The 10,398-nt window shown below is 33.0% G+C and overlaps 1 pseudogene; it reads left to right on the top strand.

The window, feature by feature from the left end:
* Positions 1 to 6,624: 6,624 nt before the first annotated feature.
* On the top strand, positions 6,625 to 9,301 carry LOC125869968 (uncharacterized; annotated as a pseudogene).
* The last annotated feature ends 1,097 nt before the right edge of the window (positions 9,302 to 10,398 follow it).

Here is a 10,398-nt window from a genome sequence, read left to right as displayed (position 1 = left end):
AAATTACCAACATATTTCTAACTGAATTTTATTTTAAAAATTAACAATGAAATTCTAACAGATTAAGGACCAAAATCTTACTAACTAAGTATTTTAGTTGGTAACTACGGTGAGAAAAAATGGCGCCAAATTTAGCAACATTCTATCAATGGATTACCAACTGAAATATTATTAACGCACACCTAACGAAGTATATATCAGTTGGTAAATATGAAAAAAAATTGTTTATATAATTTATTAACATATTACCATTGAATTACTAACCAAATATTTACCAACGGCAAGATTGTGTTGATAAATATACCAACCAAATATAAATTTATTGGTAAATTAGTAACGAAATGTAATTTATTGGTAAACCAGCCAACCAATATCCAATTAGTTGGAAATTTTGCCGACGAATAAAGATTGTAGTTAGTAAATTACTAACATCATTAAAATAGTTGGTAATATACCAACCAATCATTAATTCATCGGTAAAATTTACCAACATATTAATTATTAGTTGGTAATATTACATATGAATGTTGAGTTGAATAGTAACTATTACCAACTGTGATAAAATTTATTGGTAAATTATTAATTACTAACTTATATTTGAATAGTTGGTAAATTTACCAATTGAAGTTAATTGTTTTTGGTAAATCAGCGTCTAGTGTTAAGGCTTTCATATTCAGTTTGTGTCGTTTGCCATTTTATTTTAAATTTGAGCCAAAACATGACTTTGGTCAATATTTTTGCTAAACGTGCTCAGATTAGAACTCTGTCTGTGTCATGAGCTTCGAAATGTCATTTTTTATCTAACAGGAAGGTTGGTTCAACTGTTGAGGCTTCCATTTTTAGTTTGTGCCGTTAGGTGTTTTAAATCTTATGTTTTGGCCAAAATTTGACTTTGGTCAATATTTTTGTGAACGTGCTCATATGAAAATTCTGTCAGCGTAATTAACTCCAAAGGTCATATTTTATCTAATAGGATGACTGGTTTGGGTTTTGAGGCTTTCATTTTTAGTGTGTGCCGTTAGGCGTTTTAACTTTTAAATTTTGGCCAAAATTTAACTTCGATCAATATATTTGATAAATGTGCTCAGATGAGAATGTCATCAGTACAGTTAGATGCGGAAGGTCATTTTTTATGTAGTAAGATAGAGGGTTCGGGTTTTGAGGCTTCCTTTTTTTGTTTGTTCCGTTAGGCAGTTGAACTTTTAAGTTTTGGCTAAAATTTGATTTTAGTCAATATTTTTGGTAATCGTTCTCGAATTGAAATTTTGTCATCGTGGATTGCCTTATAAGTTCAGTTTTGGTCTAATAGGATTGTTGGTTCAGATTTTGAGACTTTTATTTTTAATTTGTGTCGTTAAGCGTTTTAACTTTTAACTTTTGGCTAAAATTTGAATTTGGTCAATTTTTTTGCGAAAGATGCTCAAATTTGAATTTCGTCAGCGCGCTTAGCTTTGCAAGGTCATTTTTCGACTAATAGGATGGTTGGTTTAGATTTTGAGATTTTCATATTCAGTTTGTGTTGTCCAGCGTTTTAAAGATCAAATTTTATAACTTAAGCTAATGAAAAGTTATGTTATGGGGTAGAGATATTGTTAAGAACTATGATTGTTTGGGTATTATGAGTGTGTGTTGGTTGGTTCAGGTTCACTTCTATTTGTAGCAAATATTGACTTGGAATTTTATCATCCTTAAGTGCTAAAGGATTCGTCTGGATGATTGTGTCAAGATCCTTGATAACATGTTGCAGACGTGTATACGATCAACTTTGGTGGTTGTTGGAAATCGCTTTTGTTGTTAGTTAAGTTGCATACAACAATATTTATAACGCGAGTATTGGGATGACTTCATTGAGGCATTGTATGGGAGGATGTGTAAGTATTCAATTGGTTGGTTTGAGGTTGGAGATGTGAAACCCTCAGGGGTTGATTTGGTGAAATACATTCAAGATAAGATGAGAAACATCCAAGCTAAGCTTCTAGCAGCCCAGAGTCGACAAAAAAAGTATGCGGGACAAGTATCCCCAGCTATTCGACGATTTAGATACTACTTTATTCTTGCTTTAACCTTTTTCTCCTAGTTTGTCACTCGGGGACGAGTGATGGGTAAATTGGTATCTATTGTAACGACTTATTCTTGTCATTATAGAAAAGCCTACGGGGAAAAATTTTGGACCGGAAAACTTTTTGGTAGTAACTTGAAATTTCCTAGCCTAGTCCAGATTTGGACGAAATCGGAGTCAGTAAGGTCTAGGGAAATCTGGTAATGAATGAGAGATCTAATTATGAATTTCATTACATGAGTACATAGCTAAGATATTAATGAATTCGTACTACTTTACGAAATCAAATTCAGGCGAGTAGAACTCCCGAAACTGATCTTAGCGTGAACGAGTATTTTCTGAGTGTCATGGGATGAAGGTGTGTCATGAAATGGGGGTTTGGAATTCTTAAATTTGCTCACTGTTTTCGTGCAAGCTGCCAAAACGGGGCTGCTGTAGCGGGCCAATCGCGATTTAAGTTGGAAATAAACCCCAAAATCATTTTATTCTGCACTTTTCGACTTTGTGACCCCAGGTGTTTTCTTGACAGTTTTCCACTATTCTTGAGGGTAAAGTTAAGGTTTTCACTCCCCGAATCTGCTTTTCGATCCATAGAACTTAGTTTCTTGGGTAATTATCGATGGGGGAGGGTTTTGATCTGTGATTTATGGTGGAAGAAATCGTAACCTAGGTATGGGGATCAAGTGTTTGGCCTAGGGTTGATAATTTTGATTATAATCCGGGTAATTATGCCTCATTTATTGATCCTTGCTTTAATTATATGTTTTTAGACCACGAACAAGCGGAAAGAATCCGGAAAAAGAAGATTCAAGTGCCATAGGGGATTCAAGCTTGGATTTGAGGTAGGTGATGATTGTGATTTCATGTTGGTGTGATATATGTTTGTAATTGCTTCATTATAATACATGTATGTATACGAATGTTGCATTATTGATCACCTAATCGTAAATGAGGATAATTGAATAATTGTATGCCATGAATCACCTCTTGTTGTATGATTGTGAGAATATACTTTGTGATTGTGATTGTGGTTTGTTGAATGGAGTGGGTGTCACGTTCCGACACACTAACTTGGATCGATTGCCATGTACCGGCATAAACATTAGAACGAGTGTCACGATCCGACACACTAACTTCGATCGATTGCCACGTACCGACATAGACATTGGAACGGGTGTCACAATCCGGCACACTAACAGTTTGGGTATGTGTTCCATGAGATGACCATTGAATTGGGTTCCGTGAGAGGACCATTGAATTGTGTTGTGTACTATTTGTGATGATTACGTTCATATTTAATGATGATTGATATTGGAAGACTGTATGTTGCTCTAAAATGATAACCAATGTGTATTGTTAAGAATGTGGAATGCTACATTGATCCCGAAAAGATGACTAATATTGCATATGTTTGGTATATGCCTATTTTATAATGTTGTGGTTACTTGCATGTGCTTCACTTATTGAGATAGCTGCGTGATCCTACCAGTACACTGTGGTTGTGTACTGGTACTGCCCTTGCTTGTTCTTTGTTGAGTACAGCGCATCTTCAGGCGGCTATTGATAGACCTCAGCTAGGTGACTATTAAGCGTGACCGGATTCAAGGGTGAGCCAATTCTTTCAGGCTTCCATGGATCTTTCTTGTTTAAGTCCACTCTCTTTGGACTCAGACTATTTTTTAAAGGTGTTTGTTTAGTTTCGGGGTTGTACCCCTTGTTCTTAGACTTGTCGTTCGTAGAGTTTTGGTACAATAACTTTCACGTTCTAGGGGTTAAGACTTCCGCATTAGTTTGGTTAGTTATTTGTTTAAACCTTTGGAGTTTATGGGAACTCCGTATTTCTTTTGGTTATTTAAACCTGCTTCTGTATCTTTAAATGTCTTAGTATATGTTTGAGTTGTCAGTTTGGGTTGTAGTAATGGTTCTCCCACCGGAGTGTTAGTGTGGGTCAGTGGCGGAGCCAGGAATTTCATAAAGGATGTCCAGAAATAGCATAACAAAAGCTATTTACAACAAGTAGAACTAGTGAGATTTGAACACACGAGCACTTCCTCCTTCCAAGGAGGTGAAACTACTGGGCTATAACAATTTGTTATGTTTACGGTGTCCAAAATATATTATTTAATCATTTCGTGTATCATTTTACTTTTATATATGGGTTTTTTTTCTGACTCAGGGTGTCCAATTGGACACCCTGACCCCAATGTGGCTACGCCATTGGTGTGGGTGTCAATCACGATGGTTTGAGTCGTGACATCTAGTCACCCCATTTATTATGCATATAAAATTAAGACATCATATATAAGGGATTCTTAGCAGTTACCTGCACATTTCTGGTGACTATTTAACAAATATTGGTGAGAAAAATTGAGAGAATAGAGGTTGCGTCTGTTTCTTAAACTTGTCAAAATTGTAGAACAATAAAAAAGGATAACTTCTGCAATCATTGACGGTGATTTATNACTTCAAATTTCATATGTACCACATAAATTAAAACAAAAACAGTAACATATATTGGGCCCCGTGCTGGCACGGGGTCCCATATCTAGTAATAATATGAACCCCACTTATACAGTACAAATTAAATTACTTTAATAAAATAATATTTGGTTGGCTAAGTATAAAAAGAGAACACACGTGTCACCAAATAAAGTACATATGTCTCTATTACAATGACTGCACCAAAATTAGTCTTCACAATACCAAAAATGCCCTTATTTGTCTCATCACATTTTCAACACAAGGTACAATTATTTTAAGATGTGTTAGTCCTTTTCACCAAATAGAGTACATATGTCTCTATTACAATGAATGCACCAAAATTAATCTTCACAAATACCAAAAATGCCCTTATATGTCTTATCACATTTTCAACACAAGGTACAATTGTTTTAAGCTGTGTTAGTCCTTTAGAAGTGTCACTTCTAAATAAGGGTAATAATATAAAATATATATATACCAAAATAGTATTATTAACTCACTTCTAATTACACAACATTGTCCATAATTGATGTTATAACTTTTCATATCATCATATGAATCTGCAATGCACTACGTTGTCATCAAGTTACTATCTTTTGGTCTCGCCACCAATTGCTCTGCATAGTATTACTACTTAATCAAATGTACTTCTACATGTGCCGTCTCAACTTATTACTCTCGAAGAAGAGGGAGAAGTGCTCTGAAGTAGATGTTGAACAAAGAGAAGAGCGAATTGTATTTGGAATCGGTAACTTCCCAATTTATAACTGTTTTTAATTGTCAAATTTGAATTTTAAAAAGAAAATCGATTTAAACTTCCCAAATCATTATTATCAGTTCAAAATACAGATTTAAATTACATTTTATTTATTAAAACTTAGAATTATTGAATTTTGTGGTATTGCCACACGGCGCTATCACCTTTCCTATTATATATATATATATATATATATGTTCCTTATCATGAATATCTTCATCTGAATCTAAGGTCACTACTAGAAGACCTATACAATGGGAAGAAATTAAATTTTCAACTACTTGGACTCTGGATTCGGTTATTTCTTCGAGTCAGATGGCCGATGTTGTCACTAATTCTGAGTATTCTCATATTACTCAAAATCTTGATGGTAGGATTTGCATGCAATTTAATTATATTCCTTATAGTAGACATTAATTTTCTGATAGAAGATTGCCTGCTATTCATCATATTTCCCCGATTGATCCTGTGTATGGTCTGGCTCGTAACCATGCTGCTTCTTTACCTAGTATACCTTCGACTATTTCTGAGGATCAAAATAAGCGACGTGTTAATAAAATAAAAATTGATCCTCGTTTGATTATTGTTCAAGCAAATGATATTTCTTATGATATTTCTGATAAAGATATTCCTTCGGCATCCGAGATGGATTTTAATCCTAATGATACTTACTGATGAATGTACACCAAATAGATTTTAGTCCAGGTTCACTGGCACGAAAATACATTCAAAATGAATTTTTAAGTGATAAATAGAACCAGCTTATTATAGTGCTGATGATTTAAATAATATTTCTCAAGAGTTTTATGAAACTTGTGCTTTACATAATCAAATTATGAATTTTGTACCTTGGTTTATAACCACTTATCTACCTTTATTCATCAACGTTCTTGAACGATCTTATAAAGATGAATCTGCTAATATTATTAAGGTTGTTTATCCACCTCAAACATCTTTTATTCTACCAAATAATACTGGTATTAGTTTTACTGCCTTTCAAAAATTTGTTGAAGAAGATGTTGCGGCAGTCAACATCAATGAAATTAATAACTTGAATTCTCAAAATAATTATTAAGGACTTTATGTTAAAGTTTTGGGTGAACACATTGGTTCTCTTGATAAGAAATTAGATGAATTAACCGCTTTGATAATTCAAATAAAAAATGATTTAAAGATTTTTGATAAAGCTTCAACTTCTAAAACTAATTCCGAAGCTCTTACTATGTCTACTCATGTGCAGAGGCCTCATGAGATAAAATATTTTAAATTCAAATTGATGTATGATTTCGAGGAACTTCTTAATAAAAATTATTTTAGCGTAAAACCTATGGATTTGTCTGAAAATTTTGCGGATGATATGGAAAACACTTTTGATTTTAAAAATCATATTTATTTAGAATTTAATAAACTTCACGGCTATCCCAATAAGAATAGTGGTAATACTAAATTTGCTCATAAACCCAGCATGCAAACTTATTATTATTCTCGACCAACTCCTCAAGATGTGCTTATAGAGGAACGAGACTGAAATCAAACTAATACCTCTTATAGTGGGTCTGAAATTTATGAATGGAATCTTGATGGTTTGAATGATAGACATTTAACTATTCTTGATCATAGAATGCTGATGTATGCAACTATCTATAAAAATGTTAAAAATACAGATAGAAATATTTGCAAAATGATTATTGAAGGTTTTACTGGCCAACTCAAAGGTTGGTGGGATAATTATATGAACCTTGAGCAAAAGGTTTCTATAATTAATGTTACATCTAGTGGTGAAGGTGTTGATAACTTAGGCATGGATCTTGTCGCAAATAAAGAAGACGTTGTTTATACCCTAGTCTTAACCATTCTAGAACATTTTAATGGTAGATTTACCAATCAGTATGAGATGGTTCGTATTCTGTTAAATGGTCTACAATGTAGAACCTTGGGAGAATTTCGATGGTATAAAGAAACTTATATGAGTAGGGTGATGGAACTATCCGAAAATAGTTATGAGCATTGAAAAACTAAGTTTATAGATGGCCTTCCCCCCTTATTTGCCGAACGAGTTAGAAAGATTCTGAGAAATGAACATGGAGAAATTCCGTATAAAGATTATACTTATGGTAAGTTTATAGGAGTTTCTACTTAGGAAGGTATAAGCTTGTGCAATGAACTAAAACTCTCCAGACAGCTTAAGATTGATAAGCTCAAGGAAATATCTCAGAAAGGAGACTTTTGTACCCAGTTTGGTTTACCTGAGATTGCGGCTAATAGCAAAAAAAAGAAGCATAGGGATTCTAGAGATTCTAGAGATCCTGATAAACCTTATAGAAAGAAAAGGTCTAGACATAGATCTAAGGAAGAGCAAGACGAAAGAAGAGCCTTTCGTAAGTCTAATAGATTTACCAAGAATAGGTCTAAACGTGAGCTCGCCAAGATTAAGTGTTATAAGTGTGGTAATTTCGGGCATATAGCACCCAACTGTAAGCTAGAAAAGCTGAAGACCTTAGAATTAGATGAAGATATTCATGATAAGGTTTATAGCTTCCTTTACACTTCTGGTTCTGAGTCCGATTATGATTGATTCAGGTTTTGAAGAAGAAATTGAGTTGCCTGATTTATCTGATAATAATCAGCATGTTAATATGAATGCTTGTAATAATTGCCATGGTGATATCTGCTCTTGTGAAAATGATGAGTTTTATAAATTACAATCTCTATTTGAAGATCTGAATTTGAATACTATTATGTCTGATAATGTGATAGAACTTTTGAAAGAAGTTACCGATAACAATCTTTGTGAAAAAATTATTCAATTAGCTGTTAGTAATACTGCTAGTTCAAGTTTTTCAAAATATTCAGAAAAACAAAAGAATGAATTTGAATTTGATTATACTGCACCTTATTCTTTGTCTGAAATTAATAACATACTCAATAAACCAACTATTTCTACAAGAGATTCCTCTTTTGATGATTTGAAAAATGAAATTGAAAATTTGAAAAATGAGATTAGATCTAATAAACAAAATCAAATGATTTTTGATCATCGTATTACTCAGATTGAAACTGGTAACAACAAAGGTAAAAATATTGTTGAAGAAAAGACTCTTGAAAAACCTGTTAATCTTGATCCTAGACAAGGTATGTTTTTAGGAATGATGCAAATTGTTATTGCCCATAAATGGTATGTTAAATGTACCATATTAATTGATAATAGCTTTTCAATAATTGATATTGCTATGATTGATAGCGGAGCTAATGTTAGTTCCATTCGGGAAGGTCTTGTACCAACTAAATATTTTGAAAAGACAACTCACATGGTTAAATCTGCTTCTGAACATGCTTTAGATATAAAGTATAAATTGCCTAATACTTGCATTTGTCAAAATAAAGTTTGCATTTCGCATTTCTTTTTCTTGATTAAAAATCAGTTATACCCTCCAATTATACTTGGAACCCCTTTTATAAATGTTATTTATCCTTTTACTAGCATAAATGCTAAAGGTTTTTCTGCCACTTATGAAGATAGGAATATTAGTTATACTTTTATCATTGACCCACTTTCTCGTGATGTTAATGCTTTAATTAATATGAAGCAAAAGCATGTTGATTCTCTGCAACTTGAATTATTTAGTATGAATATATTTGATACTTTAAAATCCACAAAAGTACAGGAAAAAATTAAATTAATTTCCGAACAAATTGCTAGTGATATATGTGCTAATCATCCTAGTACTTTTTGGAATCGAAAAAAGCATATCGTTACTCTTCCATATGAAGATAACTTCTCTAAGAATGATATTCCCATCAAATCTCGTCCTTGCCAGATGAACGCCGAATTGGTAGAATTCTACAAAAAGTAAATTGATAGTTTGCTACAAAAGGGTTTGATAAAGCCCTCAAAATCACCTTGGTCTTGTACTGCATTTTATGTTAACAATGCGGCTGAAAGGGAACGAGGTGTCCCCAAGTTGCTTATCAATTATAAACCTTTAAATAAATATTTAAAGTGAATTAGGTATCCTATTCCCAACAAAAAAGATTTGTTGTCCAGATTATATGATGCCAATATATTTCCAAAATTTGATCAGGATATTGGCAGATCCAAATATTTCAAGAGCATGCTTATAGAACTGCTTTTAATGTCCCGTTTGGACAATACGAATGGCATGTGACGCCATTTGGCTTGAAAATGCTCCTTCTGAATTTCAGAAAATCATGAATGATATTTTGGATTTTATCATTGTTTATATTGATGATATTCTGGTATATTCAAAAACTCTTAAAATGCATATCAAGCATCTCGACATCTTCAAGAAAATTGTTATACAAAATGGTTTGGTGATTTCTAAACCTAAAATGAGTTTATTTCAAACTAATGTTCGCTTTCTTGGACATCATATTTGTCAAGGGAAAGTCACCCCGATTCAAAGATCAATCGACTTTGCATCAAAATTTCCTGATATGATCACTGACAAGACTCAGTCACAAAGATTTTTGGGAAGTTTAAATTACATATCCCCATTTCACAAAAAAAATATCTCGTGATTTGGCCCCTTTATAGGACAGGCTTAAAAAGGATCATACATCTCCTCGGACTGATAGTCATACAACTTTGGTAAAAAATATAAAACTTCGTGTTCAATCTTTACCTTGCTTAACTCTTGCTAACCCTGCTTGGCAAAAGATTATTGAGACAAATGCGTCTAACATTGATTATGGCGAGATTTTGAAACAAATTAATCCCAACGATAAAAGTGAACATTTAATCAGATTTCATTCTGGGAAATGGGGCGAAGCCCAAAAGAAATACGCTACGGTGGCTCATGAAATGCTAACCATCGTTAAATGCGTGTTGAAATTTTAGGACGATTTATACAATCAAAAGTTTTTGATAAAAACTGACGCACAATATGTGAAATATATGTTTGACAAAGATTTTAAACATGATGCTTCAAAGTTGATATTCGCTAGATGGCAAGCCCATCTAGCTCCTTTTGATTTTGAAATCCACTATAAAAAGGAAAGTGATAACTCTCTTCCAGATTTCTTATCCAAAGAATATTTATCTTCATCATGAGTTTTATTTCTCCCTTCTTTACTAAAAAAA

Source organism: Solanum stenotomum, chromosome 7 (genome assembly GCF_019186545.1).
Source record: "Solanum stenotomum isolate F172 chromosome 7, ASM1918654v1, whole genome shotgun sequence".
Taxonomy (NCBI): domain Eukaryota; kingdom Viridiplantae; phylum Streptophyta; class Magnoliopsida; order Solanales; family Solanaceae; genus Solanum; species Solanum stenotomum.
This window is presented reverse-complemented; position numbering and strand designations above follow the sequence as displayed.